The 23,243-nt window shown below is 41.4% G+C and overlaps 1 pseudogene across 1 annotated transcript; it reads left to right on the top strand.

Annotated features, from left to right (window-relative positions):
• Nucleotides 1-297: 297 nt before the first annotated feature.
• LOC143544307 (G-type lectin S-receptor-like serine/threonine-protein kinase At4g27290) lies at nucleotides 298-18,432 on the top strand (annotated as a pseudogene). Its single transcript, XR_013137230.1, has 8 exons — nucleotides 298-1,650; nucleotides 1,737-1,874; nucleotides 4,167-4,324; nucleotides 5,283-5,493; nucleotides 5,583-5,820; nucleotides 5,893-6,043; nucleotides 6,220-6,287; nucleotides 18,158-18,432. The product of XR_013137230.1 is annotated as a G-type lectin S-receptor-like serine/threonine-protein kinase At4g27290 (transcript).
• The last annotated feature ends 4,811 nt before the right edge of the window (nucleotides 18,433-23,243 follow it).

Below are 23,243 nucleotides of genomic sequence, written 5' to 3' on the forward strand. Positions count from 1 at the left end.
AGGAAGATATTTTGTGAAAAAACAAACACCCCCTTAGATTTCCTAGTACATGATCAAAAATGAGTTAGGGGAGAATATTTTTGGAATTCTAAAATTTGAGGAATAAAAATGAAATATATTTTTAAAAAGTAAGTATTTCCCTATATTTATTTTTATTACCATCCCAGAAACCAAACTTTTCTTTGCAACCACGTAAGTGTAAAATAAGAAAGACTAAAAAATATTATCAACAATTCACTAATGATATTTTAGAAAGAAAGAAATTGCATGGCAACTAATGCTAACAGGACTATATTCCACGAGTCAAATGTTTCATTAAATATTGTGAAACTTTGGCTCACTGATCGTTAACGGAGGAAAGAAGAATGACAAGGACCAAGTTAATCTCTGCCTTCCTTGGTGTACTTTATTCATCATTAACTTGTACCCATGCTGCAGACAACATATCAGCAAACCAAATCGTTAGATACAATGAAACCATTGTTTCTGCTCAAGAAACCTTCCAACTTGGTTTCTTTCGCCCCGGTAACTCCATGAACCATTATGTCGGAATTTGGTACAAGAAAATATCGACCGGAACCGTTGTATGGGTAGCCAACAGGAACACACCACTCACAGATACCTCTGTAGAGCTGAGTCTCACCCTGCAGGGAGTTCTAATTATCCGGAATGCGACCACGGGCAACGTCCTATGGTCGTCAGCTAACGCGTCAAAGACGTTAGTGAGGAATCCGATTGGTCAGCTTCTAGATACAGGAAACTTTATAATATACGAGGAAGGTGAAGACATCAATCAAGAAAATCACATATAGCAAAGTTTCGACTTTCTGACTGACACTTTACTTCCTGGAATGAAGCAGGGAAGAAATTTTGTTACTGGGATTGAAAGACACTACACGTCGTGGAAATCTAACGATGATCCAGCTTCGGGTGAGTTTTCTACATCGATCGATACTCGAGGGTACCCTCAGCCGATCCGAACGAAAGGCCAGAAAATAACGTATCGGGTCGGTCCATGGAACGGACTCAGGTTTAGTGGAGCTCCTCATTTGAGGCCAAACCCTATTTACAACTTCACGTTTGTTATTAGTCAGAGAGAAATTTACTACCAATATAATCTTATAAACACTTCGGTTTTTACAAGGATGGTGTTACAACCAACTGGTAATATAGAGCGCTTGTTATGGATTGATAGCAAACAAGATTGGACCCTTTATTTGACCCCGGAAATAGATCGCTGTGATCAATACGCAGTGTGTGGGCCGTACACTAGCTGCAACATTAACAAGTCCCCGGTTTGTGAATGTTTAAAGGGATTTGAACCCACGTCTCCTGATCAGTGGAGGGTTGCAGATTGGTCACAAGGGTGTCGACGCACTGTCGCTTTGGATTGTGAACCGGGTGAGGGGTTCAACAAGTACACAAATCTGAAGTTACCCGACACTCAGGAGTCATGGTATAACCTGACAATGACCCTTGGGGGGTGTGAGAAAATGTGCAAAAGCAATTGTTCGTGTACTGCTTACACAAATACGAATATCTCAGGTTCTGGGAGTGGTTGCTTGCTATGGTTCAGTGACCTTATTGATATCCGAAGGTTTGCTGAGTCCGGGGACACTCTTTATATACGAATGCCACCTTCAGAGCTAGGTAAATAAAAGCAATAGTTTTGTTTTTATTGCCAACTTAATGTTAGTGATCCGTCTAAATGTCCCAACTTTATTTTTTTGACACAGACTTTATAGAAAATAGTACAAACTCGGATGTAGGGAGAAGAGTGCATGTTATTGTCCCCGTAGCATCTGTGATTTTGGCCATACTAGTTTCAATATGCTTATTTTATCGTTTCTATAGGAATAAGCAACAGGAACAAGGTATGTAGTTTGATGTCACACCCCAACCGACGGCGGAATACGTCGAGGTGAGACGGTGATTGTTCATAGCACATGATACTACGTGTTACAATAGTCGTTAAATTTAATTTAATATCAAGCAATACAGAGATACAATGAATTGTTTTATAGTCATCTAGGTTCAATCATGCAATCCTATATCTTGCATCAAGTAATATTCAACAAACAAATTTCCAATACCTGAAAAACATGCGAGAGTGTCAAATAAAAATAGTTGGTGAGAACATAGGTTTTAATAAAATAAGTTTTAAGTTGAAAGCAATCCATATGTGTTAAGTTACTTTGCATACTTTGTGATTACAACCAAACCTCTGACACGTTTAGCGAGTCGTCTAATCCACGATTAGACTATTATGTTTAATGTTTAACGATCGTCGGATTCTGAACACACAGGCCTCTACCCGAGGCCTACGTGGGCGGGTCGGGCCAGCAAGTTAATGGTTGTACATGCGATTAAGTATACATTTGTAATGATCACACATAACGAATATTATGAAATAAATTTTAAATCAAATAACATGTAAAACAAATTGATTATGCATGTTTCCACCCCGAAGTATAAAACGCTTAAAAGCATGTAAAAGGGGCTATGAACTCACCTTCGTTGATGAATTGAGACTTGTAACGCTTTTGTTTAGAGCCCTAATGATCAAGAAAGTTGTTAGAATGTGACCCTATTTCGGTGGAATAGAATCTCCGACCTCAGGTTCCCAGGAAAAGGTAAGTTGGTCCATTCACGCCCGGACACGCCACTTGGTTTTTCCTTAGGCCGTAGCCTTGGTGACAGAACCCTTGGTTGAATATCTATAGACTTGGTGTTTGTTTGGAAGTACAATTGGATTTTAGGGTTTCAAGTGATACGTTATGGTTTAGGGTTTTAGATTATCTTTTCAAGAAAAGAATAGGTTGTTTACTGTTCAAGACACGAATTTTTAAAAATAGTAAACCTTTGAGTTAGATTACGAAAATTTTATATCTTGTAACCGTATGAGTTTTTTAACATGTATATTTTTTATAAGATTTAAGTGTTTATAAAAAAAATATAAAATTCATAGACTACCGAGGGGTCTGATTCGGAGTCAGTTTAGTAGAAAAATCACTAAAAATCGATACTTTAACAAATTGAGGAGATTCCAGTTGGATAATTTTTATAATTAGAAGGTCTAAAATATATCCAAAAATTGGGTCATAATTCGTAAACATGAGTGAGTTATGACATTAGTTTTGAGGCTAAAGTTATGTGTTAGGATTTTCAGCAAGACCCTTTGTTAAAGAAAAATAATAAAAACATTTTTAAAGTTTATAAAATTTTACACCAAAAATTACAAAGATACTAGACACATAAAGAACCAATTTAGGCTTTTGAAATTTGTGATTTGGATATATTATGACCGAGATCTAAGCGTTGAAATAAAAGGTTTTTCTGCAGAATGAAAGAACAAAACATTAAACGGAAAATAGAACTTACTAGGAAGGAAACGAGTTGTGAATCTTTGAGAGGATGATGATCACGAATTTTCAACGTTGGGGCTTTGGAATATGCAGGTTTGGAATGAATTTTAGGGGTGCTAGGGAGTTCTATTTATAGGGGTGTTTAGAGAAGAGATTATGATGAATTAGAGATAGAATTTGACTAGGACTTGAATTCAAATTTGGATAAGGCTAATCTTGGAGATCAAGAATAGAATATTCTAGAAGGTTATTCTTAATTTGAATTTAAGGATATAAATAAAATTACTTTAGGACAAAATTGACAATGACAAATATTAAATCTAGGCATTCCTGGTTAAACGTGTCACGTTAACGATTAACCATGTATAACTAAATGTACATAGAAACATGTAATTGTGCATATGAAAATAATATTAATAACTAGAAATAAATAATATATGATTCCATAATAATATACATGGTGAACTAATACATGGACCTTATTAAATACGAGTATAAAATACTAGTGATTTTATGCATGAAAATGGATAGGTGTTACATTTGAATACCAAGTCTTTCTATACTTATTTCTTATTAGCCACATGCTACATCTATGTGTTACTATTCTTTTAATTAACCAAAAACAAGCAAGAGGTGGAATACACAAAGAGAAAATGTACCTAATAAAAAATAATGTTTTATTTTACATTTGTGTCGTAACACATATTTCCATTTAGCAAAATATAGTATAAGGGGATTCCGCCGAAAAATTCTTGTCTCCAAGAAATGTTATAAAATATGTTTTCGTTATCTGCTATGCAGTGACTCCCAGAAACAAGATTGAGCATGATCCTGAAATGAGAAGTTGTGATGAAGATCTAGAGCTACCACTATTTGCCTTGTCAACATTACGTACAGCTACAGACAACTTTGCAATTGACAACAAACTTGGAGAAGGCGGTTTTGGAACGGTTTACAAGGTAATTAATCCATGAATTCATGACCATCTACGTAGAACAGATATTGTTGTTCATGTGTTACTATTTGACTATACCAAATTTTATCCCCGTATTACGGGGGTTGTTTTCATTTTTCTTTTCTAATATTTTTTATTTTAATTTTGTTTATTGTAAATGAGTTAATAATATACTTATAGCTTGATTATTAAAGAGTTTCACAAATAAATGAGATGGTATAACATGTTTAAAAGCTAATTGGGCTTGGTGAGACCCATGACTCACATATTTTTTTACTATAAAATTGTTTCTTAATTATAAATAATATCTTTTTTTAAAAAAATTGGATATTAATTTGTAGTATATCCTTATTTTATAGGATTTTCATGTCAAATATTTGGTGAGATTAATTTTTAATATAATGAAATGTTATAACTCGTTTAAGTGTAATCTGTGTTTGGTGAGACCCATACTCGTGAATTCGGATCAAATACATGAAAAGCCTCCATTTATAAATAAAACAATCTAGTGGCTTGAGAAAAAAATATAAAAAAAAAAAATTTATAAGATTTCGTTTATATATATTTAAGATGGTGGTTCTCAGCAGAAAGTGAAAAAACTTAAAATCAAATAATTTAGCCCAATATGAATAACAAGTTGGGCTCTTATTAAGGCTTTAAAATAGCTTTGGGCTGGTTTTGGTTGTTATTTGTTTGCCTTTGTTTAGGCCGGTATTTGTGTTTCCTGGGTAGCCGAAGTTAAACTTTTAATACTTACGAGAAACCACGTAAATAAAGTGTTTTTTTATTGTTTTGTTGTTCGATATATTAATATATTCCATAGTCTAGTTTGTGTTTTGGTGGGACTCGTCATCAAAAGTGGGCATTTTGATTAGCCTCTAATAAAATGAAAATGATGAAATCGAATAAGACAGTAAACATGTTAGCCAAAGTTACCTTAAATCTTAAACATTATGTTGTAGGGTGTATTTGAAGAGGGGCAAGAAATAGCTGTGAAGCGGCTAACAACAACATCAACTCAAGGACTTCAAGAGTTCAAGAATGAAGTCATCGTAATATCTAAACTACAACACCGCAATCTTGTCAAGCTCTTAGGCTGCTGCATAGAGGGAGCCGAAAAGATGTTGATTTATGAATACATGCCAAACAAAGGCCTTGATTCCTTCATATTTGGTAAATGAATTAATAATAATAATAAATAGAAGGCAAAAGAAAAGTATCGAATAAACAACAACGTAAACTAAAATTCAAACTGTCCACAGATAAAACTCAAAGCGAACTTCTTGATTGGCATGCACGTTACCGCATAATCATTGGAATTGCTCGTGGACTTGTATACCTCCACCAAGATTCTAGGCTCAGAATCATACATAGAGATCTCAAAGTCAGCAATATATTGCTTGACACAGATTTGAACCCGAAGATATCGGATTTCGGAATGGCGAGAACTTTTGGAGGGAGTCAAATAGAGGCAAATACAAATAGAGTGGTTGGAACATAGTGAGACTCATATACCTAATCTGATTCTGATTTATTTAGTGAATAGCTTATGATTACTTTGATTCCTCACAGTGGCTACATGGCTCCAGAGTATGCCGGAGAGGGTACATTTTCAGTAAAATCAGACGTATATAGCTTTGGCGTTATAATATTGGAAATTGTGTGTGGGGTGAAAAATAGAGGATTCTTTCACAAGGAACACTGCAACAACCTTATTGGACATGTAAGTTTGTGCCTCTCAATTTTAAAAGTGAAAATTGTATGAAAGGGTAAATAGGCATTGTTTTGTTTTTCTTACTTTTGGGAGTCATACGTTGTTTTCATGCATAAAAAGCTAGTAGATTATCAAAATAAATTTAGTTACCCAAAACAATATTTTTGTTCTTTTGTTCTTGATAGGCCTAGAGACTCCATATTGAAGATCGATCCTTGGAAGTAGTCGCTAAGTGCCTAGGTGAATTGAAGAAATACTAAGTGACCCGGGGCAGATTATAGATAATCTGGGGGTTAAGTAATGTTTCCCACGAGGATGAGGTTCAGCAGAGAAGATTGTTCTTCAGATGACCTGCAAAACAGACACCGTAAGCTCGTCACTGAGAAGGGGGGGTTCCTCCTTGTGACCACCCTCCGGCGTGAGAATCAGACTAGATTGCTCTGAATATAAGTGTATATTAAGAGATTGCTAGATAAGATGAGATATCAGATGATGTCCTTACCATTCCAAGGTGTTGGAGTATTTATAGCCGAAGGTAGGTTTCCTAGAAGGTACAGTCGGCTGAATAGTATTCCTGTTCTACCAACAGTGGACTACGCACAGGCCATGCTGGTTGGTGGATAGGCTACGGCCAACAGTAACAAGGTCGGCTGTACACTGTTCTTTTACTGCCGGCTATGCACTGTTCCACCAACTGTAGGCTGCGCACGTCCCATTGTAAGGGTTGGTGAGTAGGTAGCGGCTAATAGTGACAAACAGTACTAGAGGGTGCTCCTCCTCGTACTGTTGTCGGTGAGCTGTCACCCTGTGATTGGTTCATGGGCTGTTCTGGTCAAATCGTCTGTTCTGCCCATACCTTAGTAGGTATAGTACGAAAGACCTTCCAGAAGCATACGGACTGGCTCATTTAGGCGGGAGTATTCCCGCCTTGCTCATTCCTTCATGTGACTACTGAAGTAGCTAATGCCTTGTGCGTGTAGCCTTGCTGTTAGTGCGGGTAGCCTTCCCTGATGGCTTGTATCCGCAGCTGCGGGAACAGGCGGGGTACTTCACCATTGGGAGGCTTTCCCTGCGGGTACAGCTGGCGTACTGCGCGTAAGGTTCTCTGAGCATGGTGGGTCCTGCTGGAGCAGTTGGTCATTGCGCAGACGTCCCTGTTCAAGGTGAGTCTTGCGGGTCCAACTGGGCTCTGCTGGGACCTACCTCTTCAAGTCCCCCCAGTCCAATGTTCTTCTCATGAATTATTAATAAGTGAGGTGAACTTTTGGACTTAGCAAGGGGTTTTGAAAAGGGTTTAGTTTTTAGGTTTTCCGTGGTGATTCTTCCCGCGGTTTCCTGATGTCACGCAGAAATTCCCGACTTTTCTGCTTGATCTTTGGGTGTGAAGCGGGTAGGTTTGTAACCTCCTCGCACGTCAGGAGCGTTGAGTCCCACTTGTGTGGATTCTCCATGGGGTTTTGGTAGTTTTCCACATATTGATCAATTATGCTAAAACCACCAATCCCATCATGGAGTTTCAAACAATATAGTTCTCGACGTTCCCGTCATGCGGGGATGTTATTCCCTTTTCCGCAAGCATGGCCCAGAAGATCCTTCTTGGTTTGAATTCCCTGCAGAGTGCTAAGTATGTGAAGGGTTTTGCCTTGACACTGTACCCGCACTCGTCTTACGGTTACTTTACTTCCAAGGTATTCCTGGCGTCAATTCCCTGCGGGTGCTAAGTATGTGAAGGGTTTTGCCTTGACACTGTACCCGCACCCGTCTTATGGTTACTTGGTTGCCAAGGTAAGGGGTATTTTCCCGCTTACTTTTGAATCTTTTTGAATTTTTTTTTTTTTTGAAATTCGAAGAGTTGGTGAAAGGATAAGAACAGTCCAAACCTCTGAAACGTCGTGCGACGGTTTCTTCTGACTGTGTCAGGACGTGCAGGAAGTTATGGTGACGTGACAGTACTTGGTCATTCCAAACGCTTTTTCAGGCGCGTGGGCCCGATTTTTCGGGCGCGTGGCCGCGAAATTAATGGTATGCGTCCTTTCAACAGCTGTTGCCAGCTTGCTTTTTGCCACGTGTCATAGTTTCATTGCACCTTCGATTTCTCTCTCCTCCGCATTAAATTCATCGCATTAATTGCGATTAGTATATAAAGGGGGAGAGGGTTCTTTGTAATTCATACTTTCACTCTTCTCTTCATCTTCAGAACGATTTCCGGCGAATACTCATCTTTCAGCCGAGCATTCTCTTGAAATCGTTTTCTTCTTTCTTTTGCAAGATGTCGTCTCGTGATCTCGAATCTACAGCCGATGACAAGAGTACTGCTGGCGAGTGCCAGTGTGCTCTGCCTGTCGATCTGTACCAGTACGTCGTCAGGAAGTTCATGCTCGAGCCTCTCGAGCCTGAGTTTCCTGAACCCCATCAAACGGTGTACGATGCCCCCAGAGGCAAGATCGGGGTATATGCTGCATTCTTTGTTTATGGGAATCTTAGGTTCCCATTAACAAAGTTTGTTTACCGTGTCCTGGAGAGGCACGGTGTGCACCTGACCGAGGTGCACCCGATGGCGATTGCCAAGATTCGGCACTTCGAGTGGGTGTGCCGGATTCTGGGCATTGAGCCCTATGTTGACCGCCTGATGACCTTCTACACTTGGAGGTGCATCCAGGGGTGGTATACATTGATAACCCGGATTAAGGGTTTGAAAATCTGCGCAACCGAGCGCAGTCTTCGCTCGTGGAAGCGGGAGTTCTTCTACATCTCCGCTCGCGCCATCCCACTTGCCATGAAATTCAAGAACGGGCAAGCACTTCCCAGCCTTCACGCCTCCAACTACGAGGAGGCGGAATGGTTTTCGAAGATATCCCGGGTCCAATCTCCGGTTTACCGGTTTGCGGAGTCCGGGATGGTGATGCTGGGGATGAGCCGGGTGTGGAAGGAGGCGGATGCGCAAAAGATCCCAATCGTCCTTGAATACCGTTCGAACTCTGTTCCTTACGGTATGCTTTGTTTCTTTTTGTTGATTTTGAATTTCTTCTAACTTCTTCCCTATTTATTTCAGAGGGGAACGACTTGCAGTCGCTCCTGAACCCGCGGGAGGCTGACGGTCCCGCTCGGATGGGTACTCGTGCTCTCGACGAGAACGAGTTGCCCATCCTAGAACAAACGGCGGATCGGTTCGTGGAGGTCTACCCGCTAGGCCACGAGATCCTGTGCGCCAGGCGGCCAGGTAAGGCGCTATTCAACCCTCGACCCCTCAATGTTGAAACCTCTGCTGGAATTCCTCTAATCGTATGTTCTGATGAGGAATTCGCAGATGGTCGTCCGTTGGTGCGGAAGAAGAAGGCTGCCGGCGGTTCTCCGGCCTCCACTGCCGATCCAGTGCCTCGGTCTGATTCGGAGACCGAGAGCGACGAGGTGGCGGGGAATCCCGGTGGTGACAAGACCACCGCTCCGGAGACTGCGACTGTCACCTCCGGAGAGCCCAAGAAGACGACGGTGAGCGGCGCAAAGAGGCCGGCTCCATCGGGTTCGTCCCCGCCTCTCCGTACCTTTAGGCTCAAGAAAACCCGTAAGTACAAACTTCCTTTTATCTTTTTCATAGTTTTCCATCATTGATACTTATCTTCTTTGTGCAGGCGTGGATGTTGACGCATTCCAGGGTGGAGCACAGAGGAGTACCTCTCCGCCAATGACGGTAGGCTTGGTCAGCCTACCTGAGGCGACGACCCAGGCGCCTGCGCCTGCTTCCGCTGGTTCAGTTGCTCACTCCTTTGAGCCGACTGTTCCAGCTGTGATGACGTCACCGCCGGCTGTGAGTGCTATTTTTACCGCATCTTTCACCGAGCCGGCGGTTACTCTTGCTGCGGATTCCGCAGCCGCGACCGCGGCGGCCTTTACCATGCCTCCTCCGTCATCGGCTACGACGGCTGATCCTTCAGGTATGCATGGGGCGTATCGCCAACCTCTGCCACCTTCCCATCTGCCTGACCTCTTGGATGGATTTCCCTTGGGTTCAGGTGATGGGTTCGGCGGCTATCGGCCTGTTATTGACCCTACAGGTGCGTAGGGTTCCTTTGGCCTATTTTATATATATATATATATATATATATATATTTTATATCATCTTTTCCTAACTGCTTTTTGTTTTTTGCAGTGTCGGATTCCAATGAAGTGTATGTTCCACGATGGAACATTCGCCGAGGAACAACCCTTCGCACCCCTGTGGAGTGCGTGGAGTGGGCTCGTCACGCTGCTCCTGGTGGTGCGTTGGGGGAAGCCATGGCTAGCTACCAGGAGGGTAGGCTAAGCAATGAGCTTCGGGTTCTCCTGGCCCGGATGCAGCCGCGCGTCGAGCTGCTTTGTCGTGAAAACGACAAGTTAAAAGCAGCTCGCCTTCAGGAAGTAGCTCAGGCGCGGGCTGTCCGGGAGGAGAATAGGAGGCTCTCCGCTGCGGCGGCGGAGAAGGAGAAGGCGTTCAAGGCCCTTGAAGTTGAGGTTTAGGCCCGTCTCGAGGCCCGTTCCAAGGCTGCCCAAGCTGTTAATGAACAGCTTCGGCTAGCTAAGGAAACTGCTAGGAACGCAACTGAAAGGGCCACCAAGGCTGAAGCTGTTGTTGAGCCTCTACGCCTGGAGAATGAAGAGCTTAAAGCCAAATTAAAGGCTCTCCAGCAGGCTCATGATGCCTTGGCGATGGAGGACGCGAAGAAGCTCCAAGAAATCCTGGACCAGAGGGGCGTGCTTGACCACACTGAGCGGAAGCTAAAGGGCGTCGAAGAGGCTGCTGCAAAGGAAGTGTTGCTTGCCAACCTTAATAAAAGTGAAGCCGAACGCGCCTGTACCCAAGCTCAAGCCGCCCTCCAAGAAGCTCTGGTTGCCAAGGAATGGCTTCTTCGAGAAGCGTTGTCTCAGGTAAGCTTTTCTTGTCTTTACGCTTTTCTTTGTAAATAGAAAAGGTTCTGATACTTGTATTTTTTCTTTGTAGGTTGTGCATCGGGTCTTCTCAGAGACGTCTTATGACGATGCTATGAGCGCAGCCTTCAACGCTTCTCATGAGGATGGGGAAAAGGCCGGCTTCCTGCTTGGTCTAGGGTTCGTTGAGAAAGGCATCCCGCCTTCCAACTTCCCTTTGTATGATGTGGATACTGAAGCTATTTACGACCAAGCAGTGAACCAGTATGCCGTCTTTCCGCATCCGGTGGTGGAGAAGGTGAACGAAGTCGCTGCTGCTGATGATGGGCTAGCTATTCTTAAAGCTTTCCTTGAACCACCACGCTCTACTGATGGAGCGGGTCCAAGTGGAAGTGGTCCTGAAGCTTGATTCTGAAGATCCCTTTCCACCCTTAGCGTAGATTTTTGCTTTTGTATAGCTATCTTTGTAATATTTGAATTTGATGAAATAAAGATTGTGTTAGTTCTTTGCCTTGTTTATTTTACGCATGTTTTGATCTAACTTAGCAATTTCTTTAGTACTTAGATAAGTTAACTTTTTAACGTGGTAAATTATAAGTTTGTTTCGCTTTCTCTTTCATGATTGTGCGGGTATGACCGTCACTTACACTTAGTAGGATGGCTTAACTTTACTTATATCTGACCTGCGTGGAATTTTTCCTCATCTTTTCCTTTGAAATTTTCTAAGTGTTCAGAATAAGTTAACCTTTGAACGTGGTAGATGATAGGTTGAAGTTTTGCTTCGTTGTTCGTGATTGTGCGGGTAAGACCGTCACTTGCACTTACAAGGATGGCTAAACTTTACTTACATCTGACCTGCGTGTAGGTTTTCCTTAAAACTTGAGATTTTTAGCGTTGTGTTTATGCGGGTTTTGCCGCCTTCCACACGTAACGACTTACTTCTTCCCCCATTTATGCGGTGAATACCGGCACATCAGTGTGGGAAGTTCATAAGTATAAAGGTAAGGCTATCAACACATTGTGAAAGGAGAATCATTTCCATTAGAAGTGGCTCTAGGCCTTTTCTTTACAAGTTTGGAATTGATCTACATATAACATTTGCGTAATTGAGCTCCATTCCATGTTCTTGGGATGGGAGTGCCATCGAGCCTTTCGAGCCGGTATGCGCCCTTTCCCAGGACTTCTTTGATAATGTATGGCCCTTCCCAGACCGGGGCCAGCTTTCCTGGGCGTTCTTGGTTCGAAGCCTCGTTGTTACGCAGTATGTAGTCTCCTACATTGAAGTTGCAGAGTTTTACCCGCATTGTTGTAGTACTTTTGCATTTGTCGCTTGTAGTTCTCTTCACGCACTGCGGCTAAGTCTCTGCGTTCCTCGGTTAGCATAAGATCTAACCGTCTTTCCGCATCATTGTCTTCTGGCTGAATCAAGACCCTTGGTGAGGGTAAACCATTTCGACCGGGACCATGGCTTCAGTGCCATAAGTGAGACTGAACGGGGTTTCTCCCGTACTGGCCTTCTTCAGCGTTCTGTTTGCCCAAAGGACGTGCGGAAGCTCGTCCACCCAGCCGGATCTGTGTTCCAAGAGTCTTTTCTTTATGCCTTCAACGATGCTCTTATTTGCTCTTTCCACCTCACCATTACCTTGCGGGTGTGCCACTGAGGTAAAGGTGTGGGTGATTTGAAGTTCTTTCAGCCACTGTTGTAGCTTCTTGTCAGCAAAGTTGGTGCCGTTATCGCTCACCAAATTCTGTGGAAGTCCAAAACGACAAATAATAAATTCCAAATAAATTTTTTGATATGTTTCGCGGTTGTTTGGGCTAAGGGTTTTGCTTCTATCCACTTGGTGAAGTAGTCGATGGCTACCACTAGGAACTGAACATTTCCTGCTGCTGTAGGAAATGGGCCTGTCACATCGATGGCCCACTTCTGAAATGGCCATGAAGAGGTGACTGGAACAAGTTAATTCTTCGGGCGGTGCGTGTTGGGTGCGTAGAGCTGGCAAGACCTGCATTTTCTGATGTATGCCAGCGCATCCGTATGCATCCCCGGCCAAAAGTATCCCGCGTTGTTTAGCTTAGCTACAACAGCGCGGGGACCTGCGTGTACTCCACAGATGCCTTCGTGTACTTCCCTTAGGAGGTAGTCAGCATCTTGGTTGTCCACGCATCTCAAGAGTGGGCCAAGAAAGTTACGTCTGTAAAGGATGTCATCAATGAGTTGATAATTCAGCGCTTTACAGCGTAGTTTTCTTGCCTGTGCTTTTGACTCTGGTAGTGTGCCTGCCGCAAGGTATTTTATTATTGGTGTCATCCACGTTTCCGTGCCGGTTTGGATGACACAAATTTCCTTGTGCGGGACCGAAGGTGCCTCGAGGAGTTCAATGCGGATATCCTTTCCTAAGTGGGTGAAGGCTAATGATGCAAGCTTGCTTAACGCATCCGCAGATTTGTTTTCACTTCGCTTGACGTGTATGACTTTGCAGTCGTTGAAATCGCGCATAAGGGATTTTGCTTGTGCGAGGTACAGGGCCATTGTGTCGTTCACGGGCCGTGTACGTCCCGTTGATTTGATTGGCTACTAACATGGAATCCACGTGGGCTTCCAAGTTTTTCACTCCCATCTTACGCGCAATTCTCAGCCCCGCCAAGAATGCCTCATACTCGGCTTCGTTATTCGTACTTGGAAAGTCCAGTCGAATAGCGTAAGTGTATTCTTGGCCTGTTGGGTTGGTTAGTTTCAGCCCTGCGCCTGAACCCTCGTTACTGGCTGCTCCATCAGTGTAGAGTCGCCAGACATCATTGATGTCTTGTGCTGGAGAGGGTTGAGCCTCTTCCTGGCACTCTTTTTCCCACGATGTAGGCACTTCTGCAATAAAGTCGGCCAAAACCTGGCCTTTTATGGCTGGTCTTGGCTTATACTTTATCGCGTACTCCCCCAACTCAATTGCCCATTTGGCTAGGCGTCCCGATAACTCGGGTTTGCCTAGAACGTTTGCAAGTTTGAAGTTGGAGAGAATGGTGATTGGGTGACCCTGGAAATATCGTCTTAACCTTCGTGAAGCGTGTATAAGTGCTAAGACTAATTTTTCGAGGGTAGAGTACCGGGTTTCTACGTCTGTTAGGATACGACTGACATAATAGATTGGCATCTGGATGCCTTTTCGCTCTACTAGCAGGACTGCCCCGGTTGCTCTATCTGTTGCGGAAAGGTATAGGATTAACTCCTCTCCCGCTTTTGGTGCTGTGAGCGTTGGGAGTTCGATCAAGCGTGACCGAATCTCCTGAAAAGCTGCTTCCGCTTCTGGTGTCCAGCGGAAGTGCGTTTTCTTTAAACAGTTTCTCAACGTTGACACAAAGGGAAACGACTTATCCGCGTGGTTTGCCAAAAAGCGATTAAGTGCCACTAGTCGTCCATTCAGTGTCTGAGCCTGTTTGATGGTAGTAGGTGATTCCATTTTGATAATGGCTTTGACCTTTTCAGGGTTCGCTCTGAAGCCATCTTTAGTGACGATGACCCCCAAGAACTTCCCTTCTTCCATTCCAAAGGCACACTTGCTCGGGTTGAGCTTCATGTTTATCTTCCTGAGCGTGTTGAAAGTCTCTTCGATGTCTTTCAACATCGCTTCTGGGTCAGGGCTTTTGATGACCAAGTCATCCATGTAGACTTCCAAGTTCCTCCCAATTTGGGCATGAAACTGGTTGTCCATCAGGCGTTGTTATGTGGACCCGGCATTCTTAAGTCCGAATGGCATCATTTGGTAACAAAATGTGCCATCGGGCGTCCGAAAAGCGGTTTTGTCCTGATCATCAACGGCCATGTGGATTTGATGGTACCCCTTATACGCGTCCAGGAAGCATTTAAGGCGGAACGGTGCCAACGAATCCACCTTAAGATCAATTTCGGGTAACGGATAACAATCTTTGGGGCATGCTTTGTTCAAGTCTTTGAAATCTATGCACATGCGCCATTGTTTGTTATTCTTCGGTACCATAACGGGATTTGCAACCCAAGTTTGATATCTACTAACGCGTACGATGCCTGCGTCAAGGAGTTCCTTGACTTGGGTTCTACACGCGTTAGTTTGTTCTGGCCCCATTACTCTGCGCTTTTGTACGATCGGCGTAACAGCCGGATCGCATTTGAGCTTATGCTCTGCCTTACTTCGGGGTACACCAGTCATGTCAGCTGGTGTCCACGCGAAGATGTCAGCGTTTTTTTGTAATAAGCGCTTGAGTAAGGTGCGTGTGGGATCAACAATTGTTGGGCCAATGGAGACGGCCTGGTCAGGGTACTTGCCGTTGAAGGCCCACCTTTCTGGTTCGGTGATGGTTGGTTTAGCCATCTTTGGTTTGGGTTTAGATGAGACAGATGCGATGCATACCTGGGGAATGCCGGTGATCATCGCTACACCCTCATCTGTTGGCCATCCCATCATGCCGTGGACTGAGGATACCACGGCGTTGAATCTTGCCATCCCGTCTCTCCCGAAGAGAATGTCGTATGTGTGGTGTGGCTTCCTCATCACGACAAAGTCCACATCTTCTGTGCGGGAGTGTTTCCCATCCGTAAGAGTGACGGGGAAAGATAGGATACCCAGGGGGGTGTTTGTGCTGCCATCAAACCCTTCCATCGAGGCGCAGATCGTTTCCAGGCGTTCCTTGTCTTCGTCATCTAGCTTGTCGAAGAACTGCCTGTACATCACCGTTGACGAGGCGCCGTTGTCAGCAAGAGTGCGAGAAGTGATGTAGTGCCCCAGCTGGCTTTTGATGACGATAGGCCTTCTTTGCTGGGTCCTCCTGGCACTCGCGGGAAGCGCACCTCAGCTTCCTTCCACGCACATGGTTCTGTCGTTCGCCTTTTTCTTCCTCTGATCTTACCATGAACCATGTTGATGCTGATGTCCACGGGCTTTCGTCCGTTGCCTCGGTACCGGTTGTCGTTCCTTCCTCCCTTCTTGATTGATGCCACCAGGTGTGCCAGTCTTCCATCCTTGACGAATGCTTCAACAATATCCTTCAAGGATGTACACTCTTCCGTACTATGACCTTTTGTCCCGTGGAAGTCACAGGATTTACTCTGATCCGCATTAGGTCGCTGCCGGATCATTGGAGCTTTTGGCCATGGTAGCTTTTCAGTGGCAAATATCTCCGTGACGCTTTTGGTGAGTGGCGTCCACCGGTGCTTTTGGCTTGAAGGGTGTGTGTGATTTCTTCCGCCAACAAGAGGGTGAGAGCTGGATGAGGTGTCAAAGTTTACCCTTGACTGCCAGATACCTAGCTTCCTCTTTTTGTTCTGCCGGGCGATCCGAACATTGTTCTCTCTTGTCCTCTGCGTGTAGAGGTGTGTACTCTGGGGAAGATCCCTTCCCAGTTGCTTCTCCGTCTCGGCAAAGCGCTTGGCCGCCGTCATGATGGCATCCCATGTTGATGGCATGCCATCCTTACCCGTCAATGTGCGGATAAGCTCTGGGTATTCGGCGCCTTGGATGAAAGCGGCGCGAACAAGATCTTCACTTATGTTGCCGAGACTTAGCTTTTTGGAGTTGAAGCGGGTGATGATGTCTAGTAAAGATTCATCCTCCTCTCTAACGCAGTTGAGGATCGTCCACTGTTCTTCAGTATATTTCCTCTGCTGGCTAAAGTGCTGGCTGAACTTGTTCTGAAAGTCCGCCCAATCATAAATGTGGTGGACCGGTAAACGATCGAACCATGCCCTGGCCTCTCCAACCAGAGTCATCTGGAACATATAACACCACGTGGGTTCCGTCCAGTTACTGACGGTTGCCCCCGCAATGAATCTGTTCAAATGGTATCGGATTCTTCCCGCTCATCTTCTGAGTACTCGCACTCACTGTTCATATTGAGATGTTGGCGAGTACTGCCGAATTCGTCAGCCTGTTGAACTGAACGCAAGCGTTCATCCAACTCAGCCTGGAACTCTTTCTGACGTGCTTCGGCCCACGCCTTAACTTGATCTAGTGTTTGGCGAGGGACCCTCGTTCGTTTCTCCAACTGGGCATCAGTGAACCCCAGTGGAATATTTACTGCACTTGCCCCGGCTTGGGTAGCCGGGGTAGTGTTCGTAAGATTTGTATAACCGCCGGTGTTCCCAGTTACTGGGGTTGTGGTCACCGGGGTTTCTTGGTCACTTACTGGCCTTGGGACCGGAGTAACGTTAACCATTTCTTCAGAAACTTTGAAAAAACTAAGAATTAGTTCTAGCTTTTATGCACGGATGGCGCCAATGAAGAAACACTAAGTGACCCGGGGCAGATTATAGATAATCTGGGGATTAAGTAATGTTTCCCACGAGGATGAGGTTCAGCAGAGAAGATTGTTCTTCAGATGACCTGCAAAACAGACACCGTAAGCTCGTCACTGAGAAGGGGGGGTTCCTCCTTGTGACCACCCTCCGGCGTGAGAATCAGACTAGATTGCTCTGAATATAAGTGTATATTAAGAGATTGCTAGATGAAATGAGATATCAGATGATGTCCTTACCATTCCAAGGTGTTGGAGTATTTATAGCCGAAGGTAGGTTTCCTAGAAGGTACAGCCGGCTGAATAGTATTCCTGTTCTACCAACAGTGGACTACGCACAGGCCATGCTGGTTGGTGGATAGGCTACGGCCAACAGTAACAAGGTCGGCTGTACACTGTTCTTTTACTGCCGGCTATGCACTGTTCCACCAACTGTAGGCTGCGCACGTCCCATTGTAAGGGTTGGTGAGTGGGTAGCGGCTAATAGTGACAAACAGTACTAGAGGGTGCTCCTCCTCGTACTGTTGTCGGTGAGCTGTCACCCTGTGATTGGTTCATGGGCTGTTCTGGTCAAATCGTCTGTTCTGCCCATACCTTAGTAGGTATAGTACGAAAGACCTTCCAGAAGCATACGGACTGGCTCATTTAGGCGGGAGTATTCCCGCCTTGCTCATTCCTTCATGTGACTACTGAAGTAGCTAATGCCTTGTGCGTGTAGCCTTGCTGTTAGTGCGGGTAGCCTTCCCTGATGGCTTGTATCCGCAGCTGCGGGAACAGGCGGGGTACTTCACCATTGGGAGGCTTTTCCTGCGGGTACAGCTGGCGTACTGCGCGTAAGGTTCTCTGAGCATGGTGGGTCCTGCTGGAGCAGTTGGTCATTGCGCAGACGTCCCTGTTCAAGGTGAGTCTTGCGGGTCCAACTGGGCTCTGCTGGGACCTACCTCTTCATGAATCAAACACTATATCTCAGGTTCTACGATCAATCCATGTTGCATTGTTGTGTGTTCAATGTGACCCAAAAGATAGACCCACTATGGCTTCTGCTATCCTGATGTTGGAGAGTGAAGCTCTGTTGCATCCACCCAAAGAACCAGGATTTTATGTTGGAAATCAGCATGACAATGCATGCTCAAGCTCATATGAAACAAGTTCTAACAATGAACTAAGCTTTTCAATGTTAAAGGGTAGATAAATTCAAGGCTACATGTATTAAAAGAAACACCATCATATTATCAAGGAAACACGCTAAAGTTGTATTGGATAAACACATACTTCAATATATAACATTTGCTTACCTTTTTATTTTCCTTGGAATCTAACAACTATTATTATTATTATTATTATTATTATTATTATTATTATTATTATTATTATTATTCGTGACCTTCCGGTTGAATTTAGGTAACAAAAGAGTCCCGGCCCAAAGCACCCTGTAGGTTATCCGTTATTGTCAAATAGGTCAAAATCATCTAGAGGTCCACCAAAGACTTTATTAAAAAAAAAAATTCTTTCAACAATAACGCCAAATTTGACACGTTAAAAACAATTATTCATATGTTAGGACTTTAGCAACCCCAAACTTTTGTTTTTCAAAGACGTTGTGAACCGACCAATAATATGCATGTATATATTTAAAAAAACAAACGTACCAGTAATCTAACTCCAATTGTAAGGTCTGATGGACTATTTTTTCCTCTATCTCAAAAGATAGCTTCCACTGAGACGCTCGACTTAAAAAAATGTATTTTTTTACCTTTTACCATATAACATGAAGTGTAGTAAACAGGATATGACATGACATGCATAAGTATAAAGTACAGCTTCCAATCGTTGGTTTTATGAAATCTGCCGTTCAAAAAATATTTATAATTTATATATAATATAAAGTGGTATAGTAATTAAAGCAAAACACCCAATGAGACATAAAGATCATGTTTGGGATTGGGTTTGAAAACAACTTATTGACATTTTTAAAAGACTGTTGAAAAGTTAGGATTTAGGGTTTTCACAAAACTATTCTAACCCTTTTAAAATGCTAAAATAAAAAGAATTTTTGTGATTGTCAAACATCTTTTAACTTATTGATTTTTTCAAAAAGCCAATAAATCCATAATGTATTTTCAAACTCAATCCCGAACATACTCAAAGACTAATGATAGTAGTAGTCGTTCCTAACCGAAAGCATAGAAGTGAAATAAACTATAATATTAACATATTGGAGATAAAAGAGCAAATGCTAATGTAAGGAAAAGCTTTAGGTGACTAGAAAAATATCACAAAACTCCTTGAGGATACCTATACACTCTTCTATGACATTCAATACGTCGTCATGTAATGTTAGGACCACCTGTAGTGGGGCGTCTTCCTCAAATTCTATCTTGGATCAATCGTTTAACCCGTGTCAGTTAGGGTCTTCCTTTGCTTCTCCAACCATCCATTGTTATGGTTTTAATTAATGGTTTTTACTGATCAACCCATATGAATCTCATCTCTCTTACTTTCTCCGAGATACATGCCAACCCAACTTTTCACGAAGAACTTCATTTCCCATAGGTCCAATTATGCTTGTCCACACACCCACCTCAACATCTTTTTCACTGTTCACTCCAACTTTATACTTGACCTTTCATCAGTTCATGTAGCCAAACAATCGTTTCCATAAGCACGTTGAACAATAACACCATAAATTTCCCCTTTAATGATACAAACCCGCTTTAATGCAATGGGCTACACTGTAATCTATACTCTCATCACTCTAGACAAATAAAAAAAAAGCATAACTACTTGAATTTGGTTATCCACTTTGCACCTTGGCCGACAATAGTGATTACGGTGTTTTCGTCATCGTTTGTGCCAATGAAGTAACAGTACATGTATTCCGCATTTTAGAAAAAAGACACACGCTCGCACCCCCCCCCCCCCCCCCCACACACATATATATATATCCATAACTTAATGATCCTAAGAAAACCCTTTGCAAATTGAGAACCTTGATAACCATTTTGAACTATTAAAAAAACCTCTAAAAAATATAAAAAAAATTATAAAACAAAAAAAAAAAGAAAGTTTAAAAAAGTAAAAAACCAAAATTATGATATTTTATTCCGGTTTCATAAAAAAACACAAACACACACACAAAAAAATTATTTAATTCGTATTATACCTACACATATATAATTTCATTTAATCTCTAGTTACGTAATATATATATATATATATATGTACATTATCATTTATTTTAAATTATACATATATGTATAATAAAAAACAATGTGTACATATATATACATAGTATACATATATGTATAATTTAGCTAATCTGAGAATTTTTTTTTCCGTGTTTTTCTTTTATGAAACCGTTATGATAAATAAGAATTTTGGTTTTTTTTACTTTTTTATTTTTATGTTTTTTTTGTTTTATGATTTTTTTATTTTTGGGTTTTTTGTGGTCCAAAATGGTTCTTATAGTTCTTAATTCCCAAAAAGTTATCACATGATCCTGATCCTATATCCAGAGAGGAAGTATAGAATGAAAACTCATTTGAGTTGTGAAAACCCTATGTAGCATCGTTTTTTTTGGTTTTTTTTTTCTGTTTTTTTTTCACACGTAATATATGTTGTAACATTTAATACAAAACATCGAAAAATAAAAAAATTTGTTTTGCTATATTTTAACAACTTTTTACAAATTTTTATATATGTTTTCAGAAAAGAGAAAAAATTATATTTATATTTACAACTTTTTATTAATTTTAATTGTGTACCATAAGATTCAAACTTTAATTAAAAACATGTGGTTGAGAATGAGTTTCTAGAGTTTTCTTAACTCAAGTGGGTTTTTATTTTAACCTAACCCTATATATATATATATATATATATATATAGGGTTAGGTTCAAATAAGAAGTTTGATTTTCTTAAGAAGGCTAGGAAGAAGGGTATTTTTGTCTTAACACTTTATATCAAAACCCATTTACTTTAATCTCAAAACCCAATTACATTAATTTCAAAAACCCACTTACATAAAACCCAATTACATCTTCACTCATCTTTTACATTCACCACCACTCCACCGCCCACTGCTACCACACCCGTCACCCACCGCCACTACCTCGCCTGAAAAGTCCGAAAAAACACAATGGAAAACACTATGAAAAACACAATGTAAAAAACACAATGGAAAAAGACACTATGAAAAAAAAAACACAATGATAAAAAAACAATAAAAAACACAATTGTTTGACACAATGTAAAAAACACAATGGAAAAAACACAATGAAAAAAAAAATATAATGAAAAATACTATTGTATAACACAATTTTGTAAAACACAATTTGGTAAAACACAATTTGTAAAAAACCCACTAATTTTTTTTAATTTTTATATTACAATATGGTACTCATATTAAAGATAAAACGACACTCGTTATTATGGTGAATTTGTTTTTCAATAAAAACGTAGTAAAAAAAGGTTATGGACATTATAAAATGATGGGGGAATTTGGCATGTGCTTTGCATGTGGAGATAGAAAGTTAACAAATGTGTTATTCCTTTTATGCCTCCCCATTCTTTCACACTTGATTTCCTCCTAAAATAATCTCAACCCTCTATATTCAAAATCAATGGACAAGATTACTTTTTATCCTTCCTACAAAAATTATACTTTCTATTATAATTTAACCATATATATATAGGGGATATTTTAAATGAGAACCACTTTGAGTTTTAAGAACTCGAAAGAACTCAGTGTAACGATTTTTTTTTCGAATTTTTTTTACACATGCGTAATACATGTAGATTACATATACGTAAAAAAATTACAGATTTTTTTACGCACCGAGTCGACTTTTTACATATGTGTAACGGACGTAAAAGTTAGTGTAACCACTTACATCTTTATTCTCTCTTCTACTTTGACTTTTTTGCTAGATTTAATCTCAACCAAATATTCCGTTCCATTTAATTAAATGTGTGACCTGTAATTGAGTTCTTAAGTTCTTAAAACTCAACATGGTTCTCAAAAAATCCTTCCCCTATATATATATATATAGAGAGAGAGAGAGGAGGGGGGGGGGAGGGGAATTAGGGAATTAGGTTCATGAGAAAAGAACTTATTTGTGCAAGAATTACGATAAGAGATTCTAACTCATTACGTATTTTGTTTTTATTTCTTGTCATTTAATCAAATGGGTATATTAGTAAGAAGTTCAGATTTTCTTTTGATTACTAATTTTAACTAATGGTAAGTTTAAAGTCATTATATTTTTTTTATTTTCATTTTATCTCAACTATAATATTGCTCATAGTTATTCATCATCTGAATTTGATTTTACCAAATTATATTCTTCATCAACGTTATTCAAATACTCGTTATCCAATCTACTTGATTTTGTTCGGTAACCCCAAATCAAGCTACGTAATACTGCATATAGAGTACATATATCAACATGCACAACAAAATTTCCACATACGTATTTGTAACACCACATACACAGCACGTATATGAGCCTACATAGAACAATATAAACATTATTTTTGTTTGTACATTTAATTACATGTAATAAATTGTTGATCATCATGAATCTTTGCACGAATTATATTAATCCGGTATTTGACGCATTTAGTAGAAAACTCGTTGAATTACCCGCCACGTTGCGGCGTAGTCGGGGTGTAAACTGTTTGACGCAAACATCATAGGCTTAGTTCATATTATGATGCTATTTGGTTTGTGTCCTCCCTGTCTCATTGATAATCTATATATGGCTGGCTATATATATCCACACACACATGCACTAACACTTATATAATTACAATTTCGTCTAACTTTGTGCTACAGGGGTTGTAACATAGGCATCTAAAATTGTACCTTGCTGCCCTGGTGTTGCTTATTTGCTTCTTCGACAACTGTCCTTGAATGATGGTACGTGACGCTCATTGGATTTGCAATCACAAAACTTGTAGCCACCACCGTCTTCCATTTGGTTCACAAAACCTGTTTTTTTTTTCTTCGTTGTAAATGACTATGACTTCAATTGTTGTTTTGTTTAA

This window comes from Bidens hawaiensis, unplaced genomic scaffold (genome assembly GCF_021521415.1).
Source record: "Bidens hawaiensis isolate Kalapana, Puna unplaced genomic scaffold, B.hawaiensis_p1.1 tig00013519_1, whole genome shotgun sequence".
Lineage (NCBI taxonomy): Eukaryota > Viridiplantae > Streptophyta > Magnoliopsida > Asterales > Asteraceae > Bidens > Bidens hawaiensis.